A 16,461-nucleotide genomic window follows, 5' to 3' on the forward strand; every position below is an offset into this window, starting at 1 on the left:
TGTTCAACATCCGCCGTGACCAATACCATGTCTGACTCCACGATAAGGCCATCCACCCTTCTCAGGACGTCCGTCGTGTCCCTGACATAAGAGGGCAGTGTCTCAACCTGTGGTTTTAAGTAATGTTCAATGAATTTACATGTTGCATCACACAGCCCTCCCATGCCAGAGACAATCGGACGTCCCGGAGGAGACGACAGATCCTTATGGACCTTGGGGAGCAAGTAGAAAGTGGGTACCATCGGGCATTGAGTCATAAGTCCACCCAGAATCTTTTTACTAATAATCCCCCTTTCGAATGCCAACTCCAAAATAGTTTGTAACTGGGTTTGGAATCTAAAAAGAGGATTTTGCGAAAGGGGGGTATATGTGTCCTTATTTCTCAATTGCCGGAAGGCTTCTTTTTCGTACCTCTCCACAGGCCAGATGACCACATTTCCCCCCTTATCTGCCGGTTTAATCACGACATCATCCCACATTTTAATTTCATGTAATGCCTCCCTTTGCTTCACTGAAAGGTTATCTCTTTTTTTATAATTACTGATTTTATTAAAGTCTTCCATCACTAGTTTCACGAAGATCTCCACTTGTGGGCATAGGGACAAGGGGGGAAAAGTGGTACATCTGGCTGAGATGTTAGGTGGAGAGGTACTTACCCCCATGGCCAGGGATTCCTGTTCCAACTCCTCCAGGTCTCTCAGGGTTTCTATTTCTGTGGGGTCAATAATATCAGCATTTCCAGATGAGCGCAGATGGAGCCGCTTTAAAATGATCTTCCGAGCGAAAAGATGAAGGTCTGTAATGCTAAAAAGGAATCAAAGTTGTTACATGGAGAAAAAGAGAGGCCCAGTCCCAAAACCTCTTTTTGCGGCTCGGAGAGAACATGAGTGGACAAATTAATTACCTCTAACACGTTAGTTTTTAATTTCTTATCCATTATTGGTGAGGTATTCATTTTTCGCTTGTTCCTTAAACCTCCATTTCTCCACTCATTTCTCTCCTGGTCCCTTTTATTCCAAATTGGTCTATTATTTTCCACTCTTTGTGTTCTTTCCTCCGCCGAGGAGACCGAAGAGATAGAAGTAGACCGACCTCTGAAGAAAGTATTATTCGGTGCACGTTTATTGTGCCATCTATATGTCCTTCCTTGATGGCGGTCAGCCATATCACGTTGGTACTTTTTTGTCTTATTTTGAACTACTTCAGTCTCCCATTTCTTAAGGGCCAAATCAATCTCCTCTTTAAATTTAGTAGCCAGGTCCCCCGTCAGACACTTATTGATTTCTTCTTGTATGGTGTTTAATTCTAGATCTAAATCTTTAAGTTGTTTTTCGTTATGTTTAGACAATAGTTCCATAAATGTTTTAGAACACGTAGATGCCGCGCTCTCCCATTGTTGAATGAAATCGTTGTCATTTACTGTAAAAGATGGGAAGACCTGCACACGTAGTCCCCTAGGGACCAAACCACATCCTATATAACGCTCCAGAAAGGCCTTATTCCACCATAGGCGTGTGCGTCTACTGAGCAGTTCCTTATATTTATTAGTAAGAATACTAGTATCTCCGGATCTAAAATCAACTGTGCTACCAACACCGTCGCCAAAGACTTGATCAAGCTGATTTAGCCACGCTTTTTCGCGTTCACGAAAATCCATTCTTTTTAACTTGGTTTCTGTGAAAACACAGATAACAATAGTATATAATAAGCCCAAACTAAAAAAGATCATATGGAACTTCTGTACCATGCTCACAACCCAGAATAGGGGAGCCCCGTACAGAAAAAACCACTACAATTAGATAATAGGACACTCCCAAAACTACATTATTTCAGACAAGAAAACTGGAGTAATAGTCCATAAAAAATCAACTTTATTGAAAAACCAAACAATAATTAATAATATTAATAATACAGTAGATATTAGTACAAAAACAGAATATGATAAACAGATGGATGGCTATGGTAGCACAGATAAAGACAGCGCGGGGTAAGACTGGTGCCAAAAATCATTCCCTTAAAGTGCATAGTGCCATAAAAATACCAAGGAGAGAGGAGGAGGCTAAATGTATTTCATTTAAATGTTTCGTTGGTTAAGTCCATGTGGACCGGTAACTGAGCCCTGTACACTGACTCACGCCACTACATAATGTATCAAAGAGTCACATATAAACCTCCAATCCTTACCCCTCAGAGATGGCCGACAGAAAGACACCGCGCTGTGGCCCCAACGCGCGTTTCGCGTTTGCTTCGTCAGGGGGCTGGTGCTGCTAGATGACTAAGGCTGCTATTTAAAGACCCCCCAAATGATTGTAGATGAGCGCCACATGATGCGGCGCATGTTCCCGCACACGCAGCCGGGAATTGCATCATAAGCAGCGACCAAAGATGGCGCCGCGGCCAGTTCCGTCCGATTGACGTCACTGAGCCGCACGCGTCATCACCCGGCGCCGCCCACAATGCCCCAGACGCTGCGCGGCCGACAGACATGCGCACAGTGGGGTCACAATCCGGAAAACAAAAGTGTGTGTCCCATACGAGCCCTTAGTGTGCCGGCCGACAGCCGGATAATAAACAATAACTCGTGCCCACTAATGTAAGGAATATAAAAATGATAATGATAAATAAGGGAAAAAATAAAAGGAAAAGGGAAGGAAAGAAGGGGAAAGAAGGACGGGGGAAGGAAAAAAGAAAAAGGACAAAGGATGATGAACAACCGTGATAAGAAATAATATACAATGTGTCATGAGGACACACATGTCCGCATCGAATATACAAAAAAGATTATAAGAACACCATAACCCAAAAATATAATATACATACATTAAGTATGAATAAATATATAAAATATATATATATGAAAACGGTGATTAAATATGTTCATTTGGTTCTCTTAAATATTTGCAGGTGCTGTTATATGATGAATGTGAGGGTGAGGAAATCCGATAGGACACACATTGCGCCGGCTCCACAAAGATCAAAGAACTGCCCACAGACGTCTCATCCAAAGGGGGACCATGCCATGAAGAATGAAAAATATGCTCATACAGAAGGTACCAATATTAGAACTAAATAGACAAGAGAAAAACAAAATGAATAAAAACATAACACAACAATAAAAACACAGCAACAACCAGAAGAATAAAATAGATCCGGAAGAATAAATTATAAAAAGGAACTGAAGCTCAGCTGCTCATTAAGACCCGCTGGCGCAAGTGTGTTTAGAACTGTAATCCAGCGGCATTCTCTTTGAGCCAGTTTTTGTTTAGCATCACAGCCCCTTATGCCCACCCTAATCCTGTCAATCCCCCAAATCTTTAAATCTTTAGGATTGCATTTATGATATTTGCGAAAATGTTTAGGGATTGGTTTAAGGTTCCCTCATCAACCACATCGCATGCAGCTCTAATGTCACGTATATGTTCGCGGACGCGAACACGCAACTCCCTAGACGTAAGGCCAATGTACACTAAGTGGCATGTACAAATGGCGTAATATACAACGTGGGTAGAGCTGCATGTGATGTGGTCTTTTATCACAAATTCGCGTTTTCCATCAGATGATGTGAAAGTAGTAGCCCTGACAAGATTCCTGCAGGCCATACAGTCACCACATGGAAAGAACCCATTTTTTCCTTTATCTGTGCTACCATAGCCATCCATCTGTTTATCATATTCTGTTTTTGTACTAATATCTACTGTATTATTAATATTATTAATTATTGTTTGGTTTTTCAATAAAGTTGATTTTTTATGGACTATTACTCCAGTTTTCTTGTCTGAAATACTGGATTGAAAGTGGTTGTTTCATCGGTATTTTTTGCACCTGTGTATTTGCCATCATTTATCGGGTCCGCTGCGCCCTGCTGGTGCATTCAGTTGGAGGCTTCAGCAGGTAAAACATCTCTGTTTTTTTTCTGTAACTTATATTTAGAGATTAATTAACATCCACCACATCCCTTTGCATAATAGAATGCAATCCTCCATTTCTTAAGGCTGCCGTCACACTAGCAGTATTTGGTCAGTAATAGTATTCTACATCAGTATCTGTAAGCCAAAACCAGGAGGGGGTGATAAATACAGAAGTGGTGCATATGTTTCTATTATACTTCCCTCTAATTGTTCCACTCCTGGTTTTGGCTTACAGATACTGATGTAAAATACTGACCAAATACTGCTAGTGTGATGGCAGCCTCAGGGTGCATCATCTTGTCATAAAACAGCTATGAAATCAGCAACATGGGTACATTTTTCGAAGTGAACATAAAGAAAATATGTGCTTATAGGGATACATATACCAATGTATGCCCTGACTTCATAGGAATGCCACCTATCTCTAGGCGGCATTCCTATTGTCTGTGCTACTGGTGGGAGGTATTCACCCCTATAAGGGTGGGTCCCTCAACCCTCTAGTAATCACTTAGGCAAAAGTATTGATCTCAGCACTATCCTTATGTTTTCATTGTCATCCAGCTCATAATTTCCTATAGCATTCAAAACCCTTAAGGTCAATATTTATTATCAACTTTTATAGTTTTTTATATTAATATAATTGTCCAGGATTCCATACTTTGAAAAAAAAAAAAAATTATTGAAAAAAATCTAATATTTTCACAAGAAAATATTTTAGAAAAATACTAAAAATATTAATCTCTCACCCTCCATACAGCCGTTTGTCCTCATTGGGTGAATTGCTATGTATCTGTAACAAAAAATATACATAAAAAGATTAAAAAATATTCTGCTATACATTAAAATCATATGCTAATTCAGAGCCTCAACCCATACTGTATCAAATTTTCTTGAGATATAACTTATATTATTTTTATTTAATCATAGAATGCACCTTGAAATCGACATTCAATCCCTTTGGTTTTAGAGTATCTAGTTCAAAAATCCATTTTAATACTCTCCTTCAGCAAACGTTCTCTGTCACCCCCTCTCCTTTCTACTGGGATTGTGTCTATAATTTTGAAACGCAATTGTCTCTCCATGTGATTAAACTCCGCAAAATGTTTGGAGACTGGGAGATCTAAATACTTTTTTCTTATAGTGTATCTACGATGGTTGATACGTGTCTTAAATTCACAGGTAGTTTCACCTATATAAAGCAAATTGCATGGGCATTGTAGCATATACACCACATGGTCTGAGTTACACGTCAAAAAATGGTCAATATCATACACTTTAGAGGTGGGAGGATGTTGAACTTGCACCCTTCATCATGAGAGAACAATTTATACAAGACAGAGGGAAAAAAACCCTTTTGACCTTGCCTGTTAAGGAAGTTTGTTGAGACTTTTTAAATGACCCACTACAGTTCAAATGAGTCCATGCCTCCGGTTGTAAATGTATTTAACCCCTTCAGATGGATTTGCATCGTGGGACTTGACTGTAAGGCGGACAGGTATGGGATATTGTTGCCTTTTATTTTGTTTTTTGTTTTTCAGAAGAACGAGGGCTTCACTTTGTATTGAGCATACAATAATGATGTTAAACCTGTGTGCTTCTTTCTTTTTCTTTCTTTTTCTTTCTTTCTTTCTTTCTTACTTTCTTTCTTTCTTTCTTTCTTTCTTTCTTTCTTTCTTTCCTTCTTTCTTTCTTTCTTTCTTTCTTCCTTTCTTTCTTTCTTTCTTTCTTTCTTTCTTTCTTTCTCTTTGTTCTTAATGTGTGTGTGTATTTTTAACCATTTCCTACTATTGGATTAATAATGGATAGGTGTCTTATTGTCACCTTTCCATTATTAACCTTACAATAGCAAGGTCACATTAGCTCCTTATTACCCCATATCCCACTGCTACACGGGAATGGGAAGACAGTGGCTAAGTGCCAGAATAGGTGCATCTTACAGATGCGCCTTTTCTGGGGTGGCTGAGGGCAGCATTTTTTTAGCCAGGGGAGCAATAAGCATGGTCCCCCTCTAGGCTATTAATTTCTGCCCTCAGTCACGGGCTTTACCTCTCTGGCGGAGAAAATTCCAGTTTTTTCCATGAATTACCCTTTAAATTTACACTTACAGCTCCCAAAGTTTACACACAAACACTTCTAACATTATTAGTGAGGAAAATGTAAAAATCTAATGGATATGAAATGGTTTACTGTATGTAAACCGTGTCTCATATCCTGTCGGTTTCGGTAAGGACTTAACAAAAGTGGACAATTGAATTACCGGCTTTTCTACTATCAATCTCTGTATCTATATATATAAGCGGCATCGTGATTACTCGCTAATCCCGCCCCCTGCACAGTAGCTCTGCCCCCCACCACATCACCACACACAATCCCGCCTCACCACATTACCATACACAATCCCTCCCCCACCACACATAATCCCACCCCCCACCCCATTACCACACATAATCCCGCCCCCCCACCACACAAAATCCCACCCCCCACCACATCACCACACATAATCCCGTCCCCCACCACATCACCACACATAATCCCGCCCCTCCACCATCTCACTACACATAATCCCGCCCCTCAATCATCTCACCACACATAATCCCGCCCCCCCACCACATTACCACACAAAATCCCACCCCCACCACATCACCACACATAATCCTGTCCCCCCACCACATTACCACAGATAATCCCACCCCCACCACATTACCTCACATAATCCCCCCACATTACAACACGAGGCTCTGTCCACACACATTACCACACGAGGCACCGTCCTCACACATTACCACACGAGGCTCCGTCTCCACACATTACCACGCGCGGCTCGATCCCCACACATTACCACACGAGGCTCCGTCCTCACACATTACAACGCGAGGCTCCATCCACACACATTACCACACGAGGCTCCGTCCCCACACATTACCACTCGAGGCTCCATCCACACACATTACCACACGAGGCTCCGTCCCCACACATTACCACACGAGGCTCCATCCACACACTTTACCACACGAGGCTCCGTCCCCACACATTACCTCACGAGGCTCCGTCATTACACATTACCACACGAGGCTCCGTCCACACACATTACCACACGAGGCTCTGTCCACACACATTACTACACGAGGCTCCGTCCACACACATTACTGTTGTGAATTCTGTGGCAGAGCTCCCTCCTGTGGTCACAAGTGGTACTTCGGCTGATTCTCTCTATGAGCTTCCGTTGGTGGAAGAGAGTGGTACTGCGGCTTCTGAGTTTCCTTCCTCAGGTGATGTGGGGAAGTCGTTAGGTGCTGCTCTATTTAACTCCACCTGGTGCTTTGATCCTGGCCTCCAGTCAATGTTCTAGTATAGGACTTGCTTCCTCCTGGATCGTTCCTGTGGCCTGCTGCTCTGCATAGCTAAGTTCCGCTTTTGTTATTTTGTTTGCTGTTTTTTTCTGTCCAGATTGCTTATTTGGTTTTTCTTGCTTGCTGGTAGCTCTGGGACGCAGAGGGTGTACCTCCGTGCCGTTAGTCGGTACGGAGGGTCTTTTTGCCCCCTTTGCGTGGTTGTTTGTAGGGTTTTGTGTTGACCGTAAAGTTACCTTTCCTATCCTCGCTCTGTTCAGAAAGTCGGGCCTCACTTTGCTAAATCTGTTTCATCTCTACGTTTGTCTTTTCATCTTAACTCACAGTCATTATATGTGGGGGCTGCCTTTTCCTTTGGGGTATTTCTCTGGGGCAAGGTAGGCTTATTTTCTATCTTCAGGCTAGCTAGTTTCTCAGGCTGTGCCAAGTTGCATAGGGAGCATTAGGCGCAATCCACGGCTGCCTCTAGTGTGGTTGGAGAGGATTAGGGATTGCGCTCAGCAGAGTTCCCACGTCTCAGAGCTCGTTCTATGTTTTTGGGTTATTGTCAGGTCACTGTATGTGCTCTGACTTCTATGTCCATTGTGGTACTGAATTACCTTATCATAACAGTACTGGAGGCCCAAAGTACTAATGATTCTCAATAGAGGGAAAAAAGAAGTTCTGAGAACATTTTTTTTTCTCTGCACTGTGTTTTGCCTTTTTTTTCCCCTAGACATTTGGGTGGTTCAGGACACAGGTGTAGCGATGGACATTAAAGGTCTGTCTTCATGTGTGGATCAGCTCACGGCAAGAGTACAAAATATTCAAGACTTTGTGGTTCAGAATTCTATGTTAGAACCAAGAATTCCTATTCCTGATTTGTTTTTTGGAGATAGAACTAAATTTCTGAGTTTCTAAAAATAATTGTAAACTATTTCTGGCTTTGAAACCTCGCTCCTCTGGTGACCCAGTTCAACAAGTTAGGATCATTATTTCTTTTTTACGTGGCGACCCTCAGGACTGGGCATTTTCTCTTGCGCCAGGAGATCCTGCATTAAGTAATATTGATGCGTTTTTCCTGGCGCTCGGATTGCTGTACGATGAACCTAATTCAGTGGATCAGGCAGAGAAAAATTTGCTGGCTCTGTGTCAGGGTCAGGATGAGATAGAGGTATATTGTCAGAAATTTAGAAAGTGGTCCGTGCTCACTCAATGGAATGAAAGTGCGCTCGCAGCTATTTTCAGAAAGGGTATCTCTGAAGCCCTTAAGGATGTCATGGTGGGATTTCCTATGCCTGCTGGTCTGAACGAGTCTATGTCTTTGGCCATTCAGATCGGTCGACGCTTGCGTGAGCGTAAATCTGTGCACCATTTGGCGGTATTATCTGAGCATAAACCTGAGCCTATGCAGTGTGATAGGACTTTGACCAGAGTTGAACGGCAAGAACACAGACGTCAGAATGGGCTGTGCTTCTACTGTGGTGATTCCACTCATGCTATCTCTGATTGTCCTAAGCGCACTAAGCGGTTCGCTAAGTCTGCCACCATTGGTACGGTACAGTCAAAATTTCTTTTGTCCGTTACCTTGATCTGCTCTTTGTCATTTTATTCTGTCATGGCATTTGTGGATTCAGGCGCTGCCCTGAATTTGATGGACTTGGAGTATGCTAGGCGTTGTGGGTTTTTCTTGGAGCCCTTGCAGTGTCCTATTCCATTGAGAGGAGTTGATGCTACACCTTTGGCCAAGAATAAGCCTCAGTACTGGACCCAGCTGACCATGTGCATGGCTCCTGCACATCAGGAGGTTATTCGCTTTCTGGTGTTTCATAATCTGCATGATGTGGTCGTGTTGGGGTTGACATGGCTACAAGTCCATAATCCAGTGTTAGATTGGAAATCCATGTCTGTGTCCAGCTGGGGTTGTCAGGGGGTACATGGTGATGTCCCATTTCTGTCTATTTCGTCATCCACCCCTTCTGAGGTTCCAGAGTTCTTGTCTGATTACCGGGATGTATTTGATGAGCCCAAGTCCGATACCCTACCTCCGCATAGGGATTGTGATTGTGCTATCGATTTGATTCCTGGTAGTAAATTCCCAAAAGGTCGACTGTTTAATTTATCTCTGCCTGAGCATGCCGCTATGCGGAGTTACGTGAAGGAGTCCTTGGAGAAGGGGCATATTCGCCCGTCATCGTCGCCATTAGGAGCGGGGTTCTTTTTTGTGGCCAAGAAGGATGGTTCGCTGAGACCTTGTATAGATTACCGCCTTCTAAATAAGATCACGGTTAAATTTCAGTACTCCTTGCCGCTGTTATCTGATTTGTTTGCTCGGATTAAGGGGGCTAGTTGGTTCACCAAGATAGATCTTCGTGGTGCGTATAATCTTGTGCGTATTAAGCGAGGCGATGAATGGAAAACTGCATTTAATACGCCCGAGGGCCATTTTGAGTACCTAGTGATGCCATTCGGACTTGCCAATGCTCCATCAGTGTTTCAGTCCTTTATGCATGACATCTTCCGAGAGTACCTGGATAAATTCCTGATTGTATACTTGGATGATATTTTGATCTTCTCGGATGATTGGGAGTCACATGTGAAGCAGGTCAGAATGGTGTTTCAGGTCCTGCGTGCTAATTCTTTGTTTGTGAAGGGATCAAAGTGTCTCTTTGGTGTTCAGAAGGTTTCATTTTTGGGGTTCATTTTTTCCCCTTCTACTATCGAGATGGACCCTGTTAAGGTCCAAGCCATCCATGATTGGACTCAGCCGACATCTCTGAAAAGTCTGCAAAAGTTCCTGGGCATTGCTAATTTTTATCGTCGCTTCATCTGCAATTTTTCTAGTATTGCTAAACCATTGACCGATTTGACCAAGAAAGGTGCTGATGTGGTCAATTGGTCTTCTGCTGCTGTGGAAGCTTTTCAAGAGTTGAAGCGTCGTTTTTCTTCTGCCCCTGTGTTGTGTCAACCAGATGTTTCGCTTCCATTCCAGGTCGAGGTTGATGCTTCTGAGATTGGAGCAGGGGCTGTTTTGTCGCAGAGAAGTTCTGATTGCTCGGTGATGAAACCATGCGCCTTCTTTTCCAGGAAGTTTTCGCCTGCTGAGCGAAATTATGATGTTGGCAATCGAGAGTTGCTGGCCATGAAGTGGGCATTCGAGGAGTGGCGTCATTGGCTTGAAGGAGCTAAGCATCGCGTGGTGGTCTTGACTGATCATAAGAACTTGACTTACAGTATCTCGAGTCTGCCAAGCGGTTGAATCCTAGACAGGCTCGTTGGTCGCTGTTTTTTGCCCGTTTTGACTTTGTGGTTTCGTACCTTCCGGGCTCTAAAAATGTGAAGGCGGATGCCCTGTCTAGGAGTTTTGTGCCCGACTCTCCGGGTTTATCTGAGCCGGCGGGTATTCTCAAAGAGGGAGTAATTGTGTCTGCCATCTCCCCTGATTTGCAGCGGGTGCTGCAAAAATTTCAGGCTAATAAACCTGATCGTTGCCCAGCGGAGAAACTGTTTGTCCCTGATAGATGGACAAATAAAGTTATCTCTGAGGTTCATTGTTCGGTGTTGGCTGGTCATCCTGGAATCTTTGGTACCAGAGAGTTAGTGGCTAGATCCTTTTGGTGGCCATCTCTGTCGCGGGATGTGCGTTCTTTTGTGCAGTCCTGTGGGATTTGTGCTCGGGCTAAGCCCTGCTGTTCTCGTGCCAGTGGGTTGCTTTTGCCCTTGCCGGTCCCGAAGAGGCCTTGGACACATATCTCTATGGATTTTATTTCAGATCTTCCCGTCTCTCAAAAAATGTCAGTCATTTGGGTGGTTTGTGATCGCTTCTCTAAGATGGTCCATTTGATGCCCTTGTCTAAATTACCTTCCTCCTCTGATTTGGTGCCATTGTTCTTCCAGCATGTGGTTCGTTTACATGGCATTCCAGAGAATATCGTTTCTGACAGAGGTTCCCAGTTTGTTTCGAGGTTTTGGCGAGCCTTTTGTGCTAGGATGGGCATTGACTTGTCTTTTTCCTCGGCTTTCCATCCTCAGACTAATGGCCAGACCGAACGAACCAATCAGACCTTGGAAACATATCTGAGATGCTTTGTTTCTGCTGATCAGGATGACTGGGTGTCCTTTTTGCCTTTGGCTGAGTTCGCCCTTAATAATCGGGCCAGCTCGGCTACCTTGGTTTCGCCGTTTTTCTGCAACTCTGGGTTCCATCCTCGTTTCTCTTCAGGGCAGGTTGAGTCTTCGGACTGTCCTGGTGTGGATACTGTGGTGGACAGGTTGCAGCAGATTTGGACTCATGTGGTGGACAATTTGACATTGTCCCAGGAGAAGGCTCAACGTTTCGCTAATCGCAGACGCTGTGTGGGTCCCCGACTTCGTGTTGGGGATTTGGTTTGGTTGTCTTCTCGTCATATTCCTATGAAGGTTTCCTCTCCTAAGTTTAAACCTCGTTTCATTGGTCCGTATAGGATTTCTGAGGTTCTTAATCCTGTGTCTTTTTGTTTGACCCTTCCAGATTCTTTTTCCATCCATAACGTATTCCATAGGTCATTGCTGCGGAGATACGTGGCACCTATGGTTCCATCTGTTGATCCTCCTGCCCCGGTTTTGGTGGAGGGGGAGTTGGAGTATATTGTGGAGAAGATTTTGGATTCTCGTGTTTCAAGACGGAAACTCCAGTATCTGGTTAAGTGGAAGGGTTATGCTCAGGATGATAATTCCTGGGTCTTTGCCTCTGATGTCCATGCTCCCGATCTTGTTCGTGCCTTTCATATGGCGCATCCTGGTCGTCCTGGGGGCTCTGGTGAGGGTTCGGTGACCCCTCCTCAAGGGGGGGGTACTGTTGTGAATTCTGTGGCAGAGCTCCCTCCTGTGGTCACAAGTGGTACTTCGGCTGATTCTCTCTATGAGCTTCCGTTGGTGGAGGAGAGTGGTACTGCGGCTTCTGAGTTTCCTTCCTCAGGTGATGTGGAGAAGTCGTTAGGTGCTGCTCTATTTAACTCCACCTAGTGCTTTGATCCTGCCCTCCAGTCAATGTTCTAGTATAGGACTTGCTTCCTCCTGGATCGTTCCTGTGGCCTGCTGCTCTGCATAGGTAAGTTCCGCTTTTGTTATTTTGTTTGCTGTTTTTTTCTGTCCAGCTTGCTTATTTGGTTTTTCTTGCTTGCTGGTAGCTCTGGGACGCAGAGGGTGTACCTCCGTGCCGTTAGTCGGTACGGAGGGTCTTTTTGCCCCCTTTGCGTGGTTTTTTGTAGGGTTTTGTGTTGACCGTAAAGTTACCTTTCCTATCCTCGCTCTGTTCAGAAAGTCGGGCCTCACTTTGCTAAATCTATTTCATCTCTATGTTTTTCTTTTCATCTTAACTCACAGTCATTATATGTGGTGGCTGCCTTTTCCTTTGGGGTATTTCTCTGAGGCAAGGTAGGCTTATTTTCTATCTTCAGGCTAGCTAGTTTCTCAGGCTGTGCCAAGTTGCATAGGGAGCGTTAGGCGCAATCCACGGCTGCCTCTAGTGTGGTTAGAGAGGATTAGGGATTGCGCTCAGCAGAGTTCCCACGTCTCAGAGCTCGTTCTATGTATGTGCTCTGACTTCTATGTCCATTGTGGTACAGAATTACCTTATCATAACACATTACCACACGAGGCTCCATCCTCACACATGTGATTGTGTTTAAAGAGAAATTTTAACTTAATTTACGTTTTGTTATGAAATTTGTTTAGATGCTGGAATGAATTAAAAACGCACATCTTACAGAATCCAGTTTGTTTTTTTATTTTACACTGTGAATAAAATGTATTATTAGTATTATTCAGATTTTTAATGATTATTATTATTATCTTCATTTTAAGTATAGATGAATAAACTTGGCACTCAGAATGAGAGGAAAAAGGCTTCTAAATTTATTGATGCATCCAGACAAATGAAACTGCTAAACGTTTTCGGTCCACACCGGACCTTCGTCAGAGCGTTTCTTTGACAATGACTGGAAATAGAAGCAAACAGGAGGCACAGGGGAGCGTCCGGAAGGGAAATAGCTGTGGAGGGTATACTGAATGCTGGAGGAGCGGGACCCACAAATGACGAGAACGGCGCCAAGGCTAGGAGCAAAGCCTAGAAGGAGAAGCAGCGCTACGGGTCCGGAGCATAAGGAGCACTGTCCCAGCAGCAGAGAGTGGACCGAAAACGTTTAGCAGTTTCATTTGTCTGGATGCATCAATAAATTTAGAAGCCTTTTTCCTCTCATTCTGAGTGCCAAGTTTATTCATCTATATTCTACGGGGTGGACACCCTACTTGAGCACCACCATTACTCATACCTATCAAGTGCCGTGTTTTCTAACATTATCTTCATTTTAAGTTAATTTACCACCTGCGTAAGCGCTATTGAATGTTGTCATTATTTACTTTTGTTTATTCACCAGCAGCGTTAATTAGATAGCAATGAGCGTGCCGAGCGTTAGCTGGCTGGAAACAGCTAGTTAAATATAAACATATATAAACGTCTCTCATTGAGATATGTATATATATACTGTATATATATACATGCACACAGTACAGACCAAAAGTTTGGACACACATTCTCATTTAAAGATTTTTCTGTATTTTCATGACTATGGAAATTGTACATTCAAACTGAAGGCATCAAAACTATGAATAAACACATGCGGAATTATATACTTAACAAAAAAGTGTGAAACAACTGAAATTATGTTTTATATTCTAGGTTCTTCAAAGTAGTCACCTTTTGCCTTGATGACTGCTTTGCACACTCTTGGCATTCTTTTGATGAGCTTCAAGAGGTAGTCACCGGGAATGGTCTTCCCACAATCTTGAAGGAGTTAGCACTTGTTGGCCCTTTTGCCTTCATTCTGCGGTCCAGCTCACCCCAAACCATCTCAATTGGGTTCAGGTCTAGTGACTGTGGAGGCAAGGTCATCTGGCATAGCACCCCATCACTCTCCTTCTTGAACAAATAGCCCTTACACAGCCTGTAGGTGTGTTTGGGGTCATTGTCCTGATGAAGAATAAATGATGGTCCAACTAAACGCAAACTGGATGGAACAGCATGCCACTGCAAGATGCTGTGGTAGCCATGCTAGTTCAGTATGCCTTCAATTTTGAATAAATCCCCAACAATGTCACCAGCAAAGCACCCCCACACCATCACACCTCCTCCTCCTCCATGCTTCACGGTGGGAACCAGGCATGTAGAGTCCATCCATTCACCTTTTCTGCGTCGCACAAAGACACGGTGGTTGAAACCAAAGATCTCAAATTTGGACTCATCAGACCAAAACACAGATTTACACTGGTCTAATGTCCATTCCTTGTGTTCTTTAGCCCAAACAAGTCTCTTCTGCTTGTTGCCTGTCCTCAGCAGTGGTTTCCTAGCAGCTATTTTACCATGAAGGCCTGCTGCACAAAGTCTCCTCTTAACAGTTGTTGAAGAGATGAGTCTGCTGCTAGAACTCTGTGTGGCATTGACCTGGTCTCTAATCTGAGCTGCAGTTAACCTGTGATTTCTGAGGTTCATGACTCAGATAAACTTATCCTCAGAAGCAGAGGTGACTCTTGGTCTTCCTTTCCTGGGGTGGTCCTCATGTGTGCTAGTTTCTTTGTAGCGCTTGATGGTTTTTGCAACTGCACTTGAGGACACTGTCAAAGTTTTCCCAATTTTTTGGACTGACTGACCTTCATTTTTTTAAATGGCCACTCGTTTTTCTTTACTTAGCTCCTTTTTTATTGCCATAATACAAATTCTAACAGTCTATTCAGTAGGACTATCAGCTGTGTATCCACCAGACTTCTGCACAACACAACTGATGGTCCCAACACCATTTATAAGGCAAGAAATCCCACTTATTAAACCTGACACACCTGTGAAGTGAAAACCATTCCTGGTGACTAACTCTTGAAGCTCATCAAGAGAATGCCAAGAGTGTGCAAAGCAGTCATCAAAGCAAAAGGTGGCTACTTTCAAGAACCTTGAATATAAGACGTAATTTCTGTTGTTTCACACTTTTTTGTAAAGTATATAATTCCACATTTTAAGTTAATTCATAGTTTTGATGCCTTCAGTGTGATTGTACAATTTTCATATTTTAACCTGTCAGTGTGATTTTACTGTACACCACACTGAATTACCAGATTCTCTATAGGACCCCGCTGCGTATTTCTCGCAAGCCAGACGTGTGGTCCGTGTGTAATCCGTATTTTCCCACAGGCTTGCATTGGCGTATTTTTGGAGGAATATGCTGACAATCGCAGCATGCTGCGATTTTCTGAGCCTGTAAAATATAGCTGAGAAATATATGGCTGATGGAAGCTTCTCCATAGAGAAACATTGGTCCGAGTGCACTGTGATGTTTTTGCGCCTCTCATTCGTCCGTATTTATCTCAAGTATGACGCCGGCCTTAGGCTTTGGGTTGATCTAGATGGACTTAAAGTCTTCCTTCAACCTTAAAACATATATATATATATATTGCATAGCCTAGGCCAGTGTAGTACCAACGTGGTGCAAATAATGCTTGTGGAGTGGGCAAGGTTGAAGGACCTCTTGTCATGGCACATAGAAGGATAAGGAATTAGCACGCATACAAATCAAGCAAGAGTCACTAATAACTCCTTCAACTCTCCTTTTCATATGTACTCTTCTCCCACATTAGCCATGCAGCAAATGCTTGCTCTGACAAGGATTTGTAAAAGAGCCTATATTATACAGAGGAATAGGTACCGATTCCCACTTATCTCCTCCCCCAACAAAGCAACAGGATAAGAGATCTGCCTTAATGTCTTCGTTCCTCAGCCTATATGTGAAAAAAAGTTAAACCTGGTAAAGAACAGTGCCCATCTTGCCTGTTGAGGCGTTAGACTTTTTGCTGATTCCAAATATACCAGATTCTTATGATCCGTGATTACCATAACTGGGTGAACCGCTCCCTCCAAAAAATGACACCACTCTTCTAAAGCCCATTTGATTGCTAAGAGTTCCATGTCATCAATGTCATAGTTTTTCTCAGCAGGTGACAGTTTTTTTAAGAATAAGCACATTGTTGTTATTTACCAGGAGATGCACCCTGCAACAATACAGCCCCCACCCTTACTCCCATCTCAGACGCATCAACCTCCACGATGAATGGCTGAGAGACATCAGGCTATAAAGGATCAGTGCAGAAGAAAAACACCTATTCAACATATCAAATGCCTCCCTGGCAGGCTGGACCAGTTG

The sequence above is a fragment of the Ranitomeya imitator genome, chromosome 3, assembly GCF_032444005.1.
Source record: "Ranitomeya imitator isolate aRanImi1 chromosome 3, aRanImi1.pri, whole genome shotgun sequence".
Taxonomy (NCBI): domain Eukaryota; kingdom Metazoa; phylum Chordata; class Amphibia; order Anura; family Dendrobatidae; genus Ranitomeya; species Ranitomeya imitator.